The 13,817-nt window shown below is 47.1% G+C and overlaps 1 protein-coding gene across 4 annotated transcripts in view; it reads left to right on the forward strand.

Annotated features, from left to right (window-relative positions):
- The first annotated feature begins 10,854 nt into the window (after nucleotides 1-10,854).
- The window catches only part of CEP85 (centrosomal protein 85), a 47,233-nt gene continuing 44,270 nt past the window's right edge, over nucleotides 10,855-13,817 (forward strand). For 2 of the 4 annotated variants that reach the window (XM_032300923.1, XM_032300927.1), the window contains exons 1-3: nucleotides 10,855-11,011; nucleotides 11,583-11,615; nucleotides 13,033-13,235. The gene's annotated coding sequence lies outside the window, so the exon portion shown is untranslated. Of the gene's footprint in view, nucleotides 11,012-11,582; nucleotides 11,693-13,032; nucleotides 13,236-13,817 lie in introns of all 4 variants that reach the window. The other 2 variants (XM_032300924.1, XM_032300925.1) reach the window with 2 other exon arrangements.

Consider the following 13,817-nt stretch of genomic DNA (forward strand, 5'->3'; position numbering starts at 1 on the left):
GGCCAACATGGTGAAACCTCGTCTCTACTAAAAACACAAAAATTAGCTGGGCATGGTGGCACACACTTGTGGTCCCAGCTGCTAGGTAGGCTGAGGCAGGAGAATTGCTTGAACCCAGGAGATGAAGGTTGCAGTGAGCCAAGATCACCCACGGCACTTCCAGCCTGGTGACAGAGCTAGGCTCCATCTCAAAAGTAAATAAATAAATAAAGAGAAAAATATTAGTCAAGTGTGGTGATGTGCACCTGTAGTCCCAGCTACTCAGGAGGATCGCTTGAGCCCAGCAGTTCGAGGCTGCAGTGACCCATGATCGCACCAGTGCACTCCAGCCTGGGCGACTCAGACCCTGTCTCTAAAAAAAAGTGGAGGTATGGATGGTACCAGAAAGGATGTGTCCCCATAGCGTTGGGGACAGAGGTTGGTGCATCTTCAGAAACAGGTGATGGGAAGGACAAAGAATGAGCCTGCCACCTCGGCTGGGTCATCTCCAATTTTCTTTTCTTTCTTTTTCTTTTTTTTTTTTGAGATGGAGTTTTGCTCTTGTTGCCCAGGCTGGAGTGCAATGGCATGATCTAGGCTCACTGCAACCTCTGCCTCCTGGGTTCAAGCAATTCTCTGACCTCAGCCTCCTAAGTAGCTGGGATAACAGGCATGTGCCACCACACCTGGCTAATTTGTGTTTTTTGTAGACATGGTGTTTCACCATGTTAGTCAGGCTGGTCTCGAACTCCTAATGTCAGGTGATCTGCCCACTTTGACCTCCCAAACTGTTGGGATTACAGGCGTGAGCCACTATGCCTGGCCAGCCTCCAATTTTCTGAATTAGCCTTTTGAAAACTGCCAAGAGGCTGGGCATGGTGGCTCATACCCATACTCCCAGCACTTTGGGAAGCTGACGCAGGCAGATCATTTGAGGCTAGGAGTTCGAGACCAGCCTGGCCAAAATGGTGAAACCCTGTCTCTACTAAAAATACCAAAATTAGCTTAGCATGGTGGAACACACTTGTTGTCACAGCTCTTGGGAGGCTGAGGCAGCGTGTAGAGGTTGCGGTGAGCCAAGATGACACCACTGCACTCCAGCCTGGGTGATAGAGTGAGACTGTCTCAAAAAAATAAAAAAGAAAAAAATAAAGAAAAAAAAGAAACTGCCAAGAATGCAAAAACAGCATATCAGGGGGTGGGCCTATTTCTGCCCATTACCCAGGAGAAATAAGAAGGTTTCCAAGGGATTCAACTCAACATACTTGATTTGGGCCTTTCTCTCTAGAGAGAGCAGCTGGCTCAGGCTTAAGAATGAAGCTATGTTTTCGTATGGCAGTACAGTGTGGTAGGGAAGGCACTGGGTTCTGGTGTCTGATAGACTTGGTTTCAAGTGCAGTGGCAACACTTCCTGGCTATGTGACCGTGGACAGATGTCTTCACCAGTCTGAGCCTCAGTTTCTTCATTTGATAAATGGCAATAATAGTCCTTTTTTAAGGTTGGTTGTAAGGATTTAATGTGCCAATGTTGTGCATTGCAGCAACACTTTACCTGGACAGAGTGACAGTTGAACAATATCAAAATGATCCTTGACTGCTATCACACTCAGTGAAACACTTGGCTTGCAATTAGGGGGTCACATTGTTCGAAAAATTCATATCTTGCCTGGCGCAGTGGCTCACACCTGTAATCCTAGCACTTTGGGAGGCTGAGGCAGATAGCTCACTCGAGGTCGAGAGTTTGAGACCAGCCTGGGCAACATGGTGAAACCTCATCTCTACTAAAAATACAAAAATTAGATGGGTGTGGTGGCTCATGCCTGTAGCTACTCAGGAGGCTAACGGAAGAGAATGGCTTGGACCCGGGAAGGGGAGGTTGCAGTGACCTGAGATCACATCGTTGCACTCCAGACTGGGTGACAGAACAAGACTCTGTCTCAAAAAAAAAAAAAAAAAAGGAAAAGAAAAAATATGTATATTTAAATGCTAGAATCATATTCAATGCAGTAGGAAACTAATATCAAACAAGGCATCAAGAAACCAAACACCAATCAAGATAACAGATTTCTATCTTTTGCTGACTTTCACTGTCTAGAGTAGCCATCGAGTGTAATGAGACATAGCTGCCTGCACAAGTAAAATTCTCTCTCCCTGGTATATGTCATTGAAATCTATTGGCACAGAGCTGGCACATGAATGTGAACTGGTAAGATTTATATATATATATAAATCAATACCACCTATATTATATAGATAATATATAGATTTACATATTTGTGTGTATATATATATATATATATATATAATTTTATTTTAGAGACAGGGTCTCCCTTTGTCATCTAAGCTGGAGTGCAGTGGCACAATCAGAGCTCACTGTAACCTCAGATTCCTTGGTTTAAGCTCAGATTCCTCCGGCCTCAGCTTCCCAAAGTGCTGAGATTATAAGCATGAGCCACTGTGCTGATTTGATATGATTTTTAGAGAGTCTCTGAATAGAATATTTGGCAAGTCATAATATCTGAAAATAACTCTGGTTTGGTGGAAGGAGCAGGTAGATTGCTCTCCCGTTTATTTTTATTTTTTATTGCTTCTCACTATGTTGAAAAGGCTGGTCTCGAACTCCTGGTCTAAAGTATTTCTCCCATCTCGGCCTCCCAAAATGCTGGGATTACAGGCATGAGCCACCACACCCAGCCTAGATTACTTTCTGTTTATTCATTATTTTTCACAGGTAGTGTTATAATCTGGGGAGTTGTATCAGATACAACACACTCTGCACCTGAGGAAACTATGTTGTGTTCAACTACAACTGCGATTCTATTTAACAAGGGGAAAGACAATGTCTCTCCAGCTGTACTTAACAGTTTACCAACAAGACATCAACGTCTGAAGCATACAACACCAGCTACTCCTCCAACCTCTCCACAAACCAGCAGTTCTACTGTGTCCACTGAGCAGACAGCTTTAATACATGAAACTCAAGAAGAGAAATTAAATACAACTATCAGGACAATCTCCAACGGTACACTGCTGTCAAATTCCATGATGACTTCTACATTGAAGGACCAGGGAGGGACATCAAGAACCATAGCTTTATCCAGCATGGCCACTTCAGTGGAGACCCCAAAACAGAATCAGGGAACTCCAATTATAACTCCATCAGTATCAAACACCACCATCAATGGGATAGACTCATCAGTGTCCATTGGCTCTCAGGAATCTGACACAATCACATCCGCCACAGCATTGAACACACCAGGTAGTGATATTCAATCATCTGGATCCATGGCAACCACTGTCTCTGGGGAGTCAGCTACAACTACCTCCTCAACAGCACTGAACAAACCAGGCAGTGATGTTCAATCATCTGGGTCCATGGCAACCACTGTCTCTGGGAAGTCAGCTATAACTACATCCCCAATGGCAATGAACACACCAGGCACTGATGTTCAATCATCTGAGTCTCTGGCAACCACTGTCTCCAGGAAGTCAGCTGTAACAACATCCCCTACAGCATTGAACACACTGGGTCCATGGTACTCACTGTCTCTGGGAAATCAGCTATAACTATATCCCCAACAGCACTGAACACACCAGGCAGTGATGTTCAATCATCCAGGTCCATGGCACCCACTGTCTCCAGGAAACCAGCTATAACTACATCCCCAAGAGCGATGAACACAACAGGCTGTGATGTTCAATCATCCATAGCACCCACTGTCTCTGGGAAGTCAACTATAACTTCATCCCCAACAGCCAGTTTTACTTTTTTTTTGAGACAGGGTCTTGCTCTGTGGCCCAGGCTGGAGAGCAGTGGCACAATCACAGCTCACTGCAGTCTCAACCTCAGGGGCTCAAGCGATCCTACCACCTCAGCCTTCTGAGTAAATGAGACTATAGGCACATGCCACCATGCCTGGCTAATTCTTAAGTTTTTTAAGAAAGGGAATCTCCCCATGTTGCCTAGCCTGGACTTGAACTCCTGGATGCATGCGATTCTCCCGCCTTGGGCTCCCAAAGTTAATTTTACTTTTAAATTACTAACTTTTTTTTTTTTTTTTTTTTTTAAGACGGAGTCTCGCTCTGTCACCAGGCGGGAGTGCAGCGGCGCATTCTCAGCTCACTGCAACCTCCGCCTCCCAGGTTCAACTGATTCTTCTGCCTCAGCCTCCTGAGTAGCTGGGATTACAGGTGCCTGCCACCATGGCCAGCTAATTTTTGTATTTTCAGTAGAGACGGGTTTAACCATGTTAGCCAGGATCTCTATCTCTTGACCTTGTGACCTGCCTGCCTCGGCCTCCCAAAGTACTGGGATTACAAGCCTAAGCCACCACACCCGGCATAAATTACTAACTTTTTTTTTTTTAAGATGAGGTTTCACCATGTTGGCCAGGCTGGTCTCAAACTCCTCACCTCAGGTGATCCGCCCACCTTGGCCTCCCAAAGTGCTAGGATTACAGGCGTGAGCCACCACACCCAGCCAATTACTAACTTTTAAGCAGTTCATCCAAACTTCAGCAGAAAGTATGGAGAGGGCAGATGCAAAAAGAAGGGAAGGTTAAGTATTAGCTTTTCATTCATCACTCAAATAGTACTGGTACTTGGCATGTATCAGTTTGGATAACTTGTGTTGCAAGTAGCAGAAAGCCACCTCTAATTGGCTTGAGTAAAATACGTAAATCTTTTTTAAAAACTGAAAACATGAGCCTTGCCAACATAGGGAGACCCTGTCTCTACCAAAAATATAAAAATTAGCCAGTGTGATGGCACACACCTGTAGTCCCAAATATTTGGGAGACAGGTAGGAGTATCACTTGAGACTAGGACTTCCAGCCTGAAGTGAGCCAAGAGTATGCCACAGCACTTCAGCCTGGGCAACAGAGACCCTTACTCAAAAAAAAAAAAAAGGAAAACATGAGACCAGGCACAGTGTCTCATGCCTGTAATACCAGCACTTTGGGAGGTCAAGGTGGGTGGATTGCTTGAGTCCAGGAATTTGAGACCAGCCTGAGCAACATGGCAAAAACCCATCTCTACAAAAAACATATAAATTAGCCAGGCGTGGTGATGTGCTTGTAGTCCCAGCTACTCAGGAGGCTGAGATGGGAGGATCACTTGAGCCCAGGAGGTGGAGGTTGCAGTGAGCCGAGATTGAACCATTGCACTCCAGGCCTGGGCGACAGAGTGAGAACCCATCTCCAAAAAAAAAATAAAAAAAACTAAAAAAAAAAAGGAAGAAAGAAAGAAAACATGAACAAAATAAAACAAACTTTGTTGGCTCATGAAACTGGCAAGTCTGGGAGGAAGACCTGCAGGCTTGAAGCCTCTCCCTCCAGGCTCTCAAGTGCCCGCAACTACCCTCAGGGCTCTCCTCAATGAGTTTAGGCTTTTCCAGACTGAAAGAGTCATTGACTCCGCGCAGTTTAGGTCCCTCAAAAAAACTACAGGGCCTGGCTTCCAGATTGGAATAGGAGAAAAATCAGAGGACAAAACAAATTAATACCTCAAAAAAATAATCTTAGGCTGGGCGCAGCGGCTCACGCCTGTAATTGCAGCACTTTGGGAGGCCAAGGCCTCCTGACCTCGATCATGAGGTCAAGAGATCGAGACCATCCTGGCCAACATGGTGAAACCCCATCTCTACTAAAAATACAAAAATTAGCTGGACATGGATGTGGGCGCCTGTAGTCTCAGCTACTCAGGAGGCTGAGGCAGGAGAATCGCTCGAACTCAGGAGGCGGAGGTTGCAGTGAGCCAAAATCGTGCAACTGTATTCCAGCCTGGCAACAGAGTGAGACTCCATCTCAAAAAAAAAAAAAATCTTGCCAGACAACTAACAGAAACCAATTGGGCTAATGAAAAACAGTGTCTCACAGAGACCAAGGGCAGGCTCCAGCCAGGTTCTCCAAGGACTGGAACTAGAACTGGGAATGTAGCAGGAACCAGGGGCCACTTCTCTCTCCTCTCAGTCTTGCTCCTCCCATTCCACACCTGCACCCACTCTGTCATTCTCACCTCCCAGTCCGCATGACAGAAGATGACCACCTCACCTCTCAAACTTTATGCTTCCTCTTTTGAGGCCCAGTTCCTAATTCCTGGGAAAGAGATTTTAAGTGGATCAGCTAAGGCCAGGGGCCAGAGCCTACAGGGCAACAAATATGGCTGTGAGGAAGAGTCTTTGTTTGTTTGATTGTTTGTCTGATTTTTGAGACAGAGTCTTGCTTTGTTGCCCATGCTGGAGTGCAATAACAAAATCTCGGTTCACTGCAACTTCCGCCTCTGGGTTCAAGTGCTTCTCCAGCCTCAGCCTCTGGAGTAGCTGGGACTACAGGTGTGCACCACCTCATCTGGCTAATTTTTGTATTTTTAGTAGAGAAGGGGTTTCAGCACGTTGGCCAGGCTGGTCCCAAACTCCTGATCTCAGGTGATCTGCCTGCCTCAGCCTCCCAAAGTGCTGGTATTACAGTCGTGAGCCACCCTACCTGGCCAAAAGTCCTTATTTAAGGAAGTGTTTGCAAATTGGGCTAATATCCCAACAATGTCTCCTTCCCCAACAGTAGAACTTGAATTTCCTCCCATGGCATAATTCCAGGAAGCCTCAGGAGGCCCCTGCCCTGTGTCCTCCTGCAGAACTGTCTAGGGTGTCGGTGAGCCTACACTGCTGGACACAGAAAATCAAGGTGGTTCTGAGCAGCTGCTTCCTGCAGACTCGCCACCGGATGCTGACGAAAGGTGCCTTCTCAGGATGCTCCAGCATCAGCAAGAAAGAACAGCATCTCCATGTCCAGGTCTTCCTGTTAGAGAAGGAGGGTACTTGTGGACTTTGCCTCTCTGTAAGTAAGCTGAGAGGCCACCTGATGGCAGGAGGGGCCAGGAAAGGAGTCATTGGCCACCAATCATGACTTTATTTCCATTCGACTAAGAAATTCTCTGGATTGGAGTCAAATCCCAGCCATCAGACCAGTCTTTTTGAGGAAAGAGACTGGGTTGTCCCCCTTCAGACTGGGAATACCCTTGTGGGTGATCCCATGTTTGATGGATTGAGTTATTGACTTCCAAACTGTTGTCAGTCACGGAATCCTCTAAAATAATAACAACCCCAGCCACAACCAATATTTATTAATTTCTTACCATGTGCCATGTGTCGTGATCAAATATTTTTTTTCTGAGATGGAGTTTCGCTCTTGTTGCCCAGGCTGGGGTGCAATGGCGCCATCTCAGCTCACCATGGGCTCCACCTGCTGGGTTCAAGAAATTCTGCCTCAGCCTCCCGAGTAGCTGGGACTATAGACGCGTGCCACCATGCCCAGCTAATTTTTGTATTTTTAGTAGAGATGGGTTTCACTGTGTTGGCCAGGTTGGTTTCGAACTCCCAACCTCATGATCTGCCTACCTCGGCCTCCCAAAGTGCTGGGATTACAGGCATAAGCCACCATGCCCAGCCTTTGTCAAACACTTTTCTCACTAAATCGTCACGATAATCCTGTGAGGTTCCCATTTTACAGATAGTAGATTTGGGATTTTCCCAAATCACACAGCTAGCTATTACAGAGTGGTTTGTGCTTCTAACTGCTCACTGATACTGCCTATTCTGTTCCATAACCTAAGCAAGAGATCCCATGAATCCCTGGGTGGCAGAACTAGAGACAACGGCAGACAACTGGGAGGAACTAAATCATCTTTTTTTTTTCCTTTTTCTGAGATGGAGTCTTGCTCTTACAGGAAGGAGGCAACCTGGTAGGGGTGGGTTTGGCTGACATTCACCACCGGGGCTATGCACAGCTGATGCTGAGCGTTGTAGAGTCATTATTGATGAAGCCAGGGAGAACCTGCAGAAGCTGCACCTCCAGAGAGTACAGGGCGCGGCTGTTGTTGGTCTAGAAACAACAAGAAGGCTGCCATTATTCTCAGGTCTCCAGAGGAAATGCCTTCTCCTACCTTCATTTGCTGCAAGTTATTTTTTAATTTTAATTTTATTTTATTTTGAGACAGAGTCTCGCTCTGTCGCCCAGGCTGGAGTGCAGTGGCGCTATCTCAGCTCACTGCAACCTCCGCCTCCCAGGTTCAAGGATTCCCAAGCCATAAGTTGTTTATTTAAATAACAGTGGGCCAGGCAAGGTGGCTCATGCCTATAATCCCAGCACTTTGGGAGGCCAAGGCGGGTGGATCACAAGGCCAGGAGTTTGAGACCAGCCTAGCCAACATTGTGAAACCCTGTCTCTAGTAAAATAAAAAGAATTAGCCAGGCGTCGTGGTGGGTGCGTGTAATCCCAGCTATTCGGGAGGCTGAGGCAGGAGAATTGCTTGAACCTAGGAGGGGTTCAGTGAACCCAGCAGAGGTTACAGTGAGCTGAGATCGTGCCATTGCACTCCAGCCTGGGTGACAGTGCAAGACTCTGACTCAAAAAAAAAAAGAACACTGAGAGAGTTCTAGGAGCCTAGCCATGCACTTAGCCATTCCATATTGAAACTGCCTTGTCTGCTTCCTCTCTGGCTCAGCCCTGGGAGCCTACTGAGTTCTCTACCTCTCTACCTCTAATCCAGGCACATAAGTCAGCACCCTCAGGACGTTGCTCCCCTATGCTCACACAGAGGCACCTCTTAGATGGAAATTCAAAGCATTAGTGAAAGAAAAGAGATGGTTCAGGCTGGGCTTGGTGGTGTGTGCTTGTAGTCCCAGCTACTTGGGAGGCTGAGGTGGGAGGATCGCTTGAGCCTGGAGGTCAAGGCTGTAGTGAGACGCAATCATGCCACTTCCATCCCGCGTAGGCAACAGAGTGAGACCCTCTCTCAATTAAAAAAAAAAAAAATGCTACTATGAAGGAATACATCTGAGTTGTTTATGTAAATTACTGTGGATGGCTTCAAGGGTCGTAGGTCTGGGGATCTATGAGGTGGCACCTCACTTTTTAGGCAGACGAGGAAGAAGGTAAGCAGGTTTGTGCCTCCTGTCCTTTATTCTCTATGATTACCAGTGCTCAGTGACTTTGGGGAGGCAGAAGGTGTGGGTGAGTGTCTCTCCCTCTGGAGTTTCATGATGAGAGTTTCACTCCTGTCCCTCTCCAGATATAGCACTATCCGTGTTCCGGGCACTGGGGACACCATCATCATCTTGTGCGTCTTCACAGACCCTCAGCTCTCAACTCCGCTTGAGAACAGAACAGTTCCTCTTGGCATGCCCCTCTACGTGGTCCTCAAGGCCACAAGCAGTGATTCAGGCTGATTTGCCCTGGTGATCAGTGAGGTCTTTGCCAGTACCAACATCTCCAGGGCAGGTACCGTTAAGGCCACCTACCACTTTGTGAACAAGAGGTAAGGGTCAATCAGGCCTGGTGACCTCCTGTGTGTGCCAGACCAGCTGTTGGATCTGGCTTGTGCTGGGTGCTTTTAGACCCTTGAGCACAGATCCTGTCCCTCTTCTTGGTATCCCTGGCATGCAAACACTGGAAGAAAGTAAGTGCTGAGTGAATGTTTCTTGAATAATACTATCATTCCCATTTTGAAGATAAGTAAATTAAGGCTCAGATATTAAAGCCTGCCCAAGATCCTTCAGCCAATAAATAACATGCATTTCTTTTATTCTTTGCTCAAACAAGTACTAAGGGCCTACAATGATAAAACTAAAAAACAAAGACACAACATTTCAGAGTGCTATATATATGTTATATATTGGACATTCATTATATTTAGTAGCTAATAATATCTAATACTGACATAGCATTGACTCTACGCCAGGCAGTTTGAATCACTTAATTCATTTAAGCCTCACAACACACTCTATGAGATAGTTATATTTTCATTCAGTTTCATTATAGAGAAAGTGAGGCTCCATTCACACAGTTAATAGATCTTGCCAAGTGTTGGGAACACAGAGACCATAAATCCAAGTTCTTCCTCAACATTTTTGGGAAGAAGCTGGGTCTCCAGACTTCTAGGTCATATTTTATTAACAAGGCTTCACAGAACACAGGAAATCATTTATTATCCTATTTATTACTCCAAACAACCCTATGAAGTATTATTTCCCCCACTTTACAGCTGAGAGAATAAGAGAGGACTCTGAGTTTAGGCGACTTCACCCAGGACACACCATCGGTCTCCAGAGTCCAGGCTCTGACACACCATGTCAAACCTGTCCTCGCCTGTTATTCCTTCTTTGTCAAGAGGAAATAGAACCCATGATTAAGGGTGTGGGCGGGCGCTGGGGCCAGGCTGCTCCCTGCAGAACCTTGGGCAACCCTCTTTGAACCTCAGTTTGAGCCTCAGTTTCTTCATCTTTAAAAGCGGGTGGCAGGGGGCAAAAGTATGCCTTCTTCACGGGATCGGTGAGGATGAAACGCAACAATTCATGTAAAGTTGTCAGCATGAGACCAGCCTCTGCACCTATACAAGCAAACGTAAAAAGGGCACAACGGTGCTCGTCCATCGGCACCGGCACCGCAGGCACGTGACGCTGCCTTCTCCCCACAGCTGGCCCAATTGGGCCTCTCTGGAGGTGACGCTGGCCTTCAGCCTGATCCGCTTCTCGACCAGCGATACACTCTAGCTGCACAGCCGAGTGACCCTGTGTGACAAGCGGGTGAGACGCCAGTGCCAACCAGTAAGCGGGCAGTCCCAGGGCCTCCTGCGCAGCCGCCCCAGTCTCGCCTGCAAGGCAGTTCCCGCGGGGCAGGCCGGGTAGCCAGACTCCCAGCAGTGCAGTCGTCACAGAGGCGAGGCTGAGGCGGGGCCTGGGGGACGGCGGTGCTGGGGACAGGCCAGTCCTTCCGGGGGCGGGGCTTGTTGCAGACGGGGCGGGATTTTGAAGATCTAGGTCTTGTGGATTGGTGAATTCACTTGGGGGCGGGGAGGGAGGTGGGGCTACGTGGGGTCTTGGGCAAAGTCCCCGCCTGGCCGGTCTTGCTACCCTTGTGCTGGCGTCGCCCACAGACCTGGAGTCAGAGGAACTCTCCTGGGAGGGATCGCTCCCGAACGCGGCAGGGCCTGGAGCGCGGCGGCAGCTGGATAGTATTTGGGCCCATCCGAATAAGCGGTAACGGGATCATTTCTGGGGCCTCCCTAACTCTCTTCCAGAGCCTCCTACCGACCTGCTCTGAGACTCCGACCCGTCACCAAGTCCCCTACTTCCTTCATGCCCTCCACTCTTCCCTAAATGCAAGTCTCCTCCCCGAGCTCATATCCTCCTCGGCTTTCCCTCTGCTCTCTTCACCGAGTCCTGGTTTTACTCGTGAAACTTCGAGTCTGAGCCTTCTCTGCCTGTCTCCTTCCATTCTCACCTTTCCTGTCACATCAGATCACTCTTTCTCCCAGGCTGTCCCTCGTGCCAACCTTTCTCTTGGTGAATCTTCCTTACTGATCTAACAGTCTCTCCCTTCTTTGTGTTCCATAACGGTCCTTCAAAACTCCAACCCTCTCGGGAAAGCCCGTCTTCTACTAAGTCCATTCTTAGAAGAGGCAGAAGGTCCATCATCACACTCTTCTGAATCCCAGTTTCAAAGAGACCAGGCCTTTTGCCCAATCTTGATAAAATGACGGGAGAATGCTAGCATTGTCCTGCCAGGATGGCCGCCTTAAGTTCAATCTCTCTTTCTATGTGGTTTCAGAGTCCAGTGCCTCCAGCAGCAGAAGCTGGACAGGTTGGTACAAAGAGATTGCTGTGATGAAGTTCTCATGGTTGCACCAGGGTCTGAGGGTGCACACTTGGTCCTGGCAGGTGGGGGTTTTGGATGTTGTTTCTGCTCAACTCTATCTGACCTGAGAGAAGTCAGTTAACCTCTACTTATTTATTTATTTATTTAGAGACAGAGCCTCACTCTGTTGCCCAGGCTGGAGTGCAGTGGCACAATCTCGGCTCACTGCAACCTCTGCCTCCCTGATTCAAGCCATTCTCCTGCCTCAGCCTCCTGAGTAGCTGGGATAACAGGCAGGGACCACCATGCCCAGCTAATTTTTGTACTTTTAGTAGAGGCGGGGTTTCACCATGTTCGCCAGGCTGATCTTGAACTCTGGACCTCAGATGATCCGCCTGTCTCAGCCTCTCAAAGTGCTGGGATTACAGGCATGAGCCATCGTGCCCAGCAGTTAACCTCTTTGAATCTCAGCTTCTTGGGTCTCAGCCGTATGTGGCACTTGTCATTGTAGGGCTGGTGGTTTATCCTTCATCAGAATCTGAGACTATCCCAAAATGATTGGAAAATTCAAGATACAGGGACAAGCAGGTAGGAGGTGAAAATTCAAGATACAGGCCATGCAGTGGCTCACACTTGTAGTTGCAGCATTTTGGAAGGCTGAAGTGGGAGGATTGGTTGGGGCCAGGAGTTTGATACCAGCCCGGACAACACAGCAAGACCCTGTCTCTATAAAAAAGTTAAAAATTAGCTGGACATCATGGTACGTGCTTGTAATCCTTGCTACTTGAGAAGCTGAGGCAGGAGGATTGCTTGAGCCCAGTAGTTTGAGGGTGCAGTGAGCTATGATGCCATCACTGAACTGCTGCCTAGGAGACAGAGTGAGACCCTGTCGAAAGAAAGGGAGAAAGAAAGAAAGAAAGAGAGAGAGAGAGAGAGAGAGAAAAAGAAAGGAAAATTAAATTCAGAATTCTCAAAAAAGAAAGAAAGAAAGAAAGAAAGAAAGAAAGAAGACTGCTGCCTAGGAGATAGAGTGAGACCCTGTCGAAAGAAAGAAAGAAAGAAAGGAAAGAAAGAAAAGAAAATTAAATTCAGAATTCTCAAAAAAGAAAGAAAAGAAGGAAAGAAAGAAAGATGAAAGAAAGAAAGAAAAAATTAAATTCAGAATTCAAGATACAGAGCCAGACAGGTAACAAGGACAAGTGAAGATGGCAGAACAGGGTCCACACTGAACACAGACAGAGTGCCTCTCTTCCCCATCCTTCCCACCCCCAATTTAACTTGCAGACAGTCAGTCCTGAGAAAGCTTGTTGAATGAATGGATTTCTAAATAATTCCCTAAAGGGGAATATCTAAATCTAAAAAGTTTCCCCTGCTCTCAATGCCACCTAATTTTGTTTTACAATTATTTCTTTCTTTCCTGCAGGAGCCTGGATGGCCATCTTTCTTCTGACAGTGATAGGCTGGACGCTGGGATAGAAGCCTGACACCTCCTCCAACCCTAGTCCTTGGCCTCTAGTTTACTTGCCTGAGGCAAAGGTGGAGTGGAGGAAGATTTAGGGAAAGCAAGTAGTCCCTCTTATTGTTAGGGACCAGAGATACTGGGCTTGCAGATGAAACCAACATCTGGTAAGGAGTGTGGCTGCTCAGCCTCAGGCTGTGCTTCCTCATCCCACCTTCTCTTCCCATCTCTGGAACTCTTCTACAGGGAGATTGAGTTACTCAACGTGATATGGGGAGGTACAGAGGGTATGCCTAAGAAACAGCAGGGAATTCTACTTTGTTTGATTCCTTTATGTATAATCCAGATTTCATAATGAGGGGATTGAGGATGGGAGGGAGAAATCACTTTGTTCTGTATTTCTCCATATGTAAAATGAAAGAGTTTGAACTAATGATCTCTGCTTCAACATGGGCACTCTATGACTCTCATTCCAGGGAAAGTTCCTGGGCCTTGGCCAGCTGGCCCTAAGCTTCCTTTCTTTTTTTCTGCAAAATGGGCACGAACTATTCAATTTCAGAATGAGGATAAATGTATACACACACTATTATCCAAGCCTCCTTCTCCTGCCCCTTCATTATTTCTGACCTCATTAGCTCCCCCTTCCTAGTAGAGGGTGAATATGGCAGCAGTGTTTGTGTGAGTATCATTCCTTTATTCCAAAACAGGTTGGAATCTGTTATGTACCTGTTAACTGTATTAGGCCTGGG

Source organism: Sapajus apella, unplaced genomic scaffold, assembly GCF_009761245.1.
Source record: "Sapajus apella isolate SASKATOON/1434 unplaced genomic scaffold, GSC_monkey_1.0 scaffold43, whole genome shotgun sequence".
Taxonomy (NCBI): domain Eukaryota; kingdom Metazoa; phylum Chordata; class Mammalia; order Primates; family Cebidae; genus Sapajus; species Sapajus apella.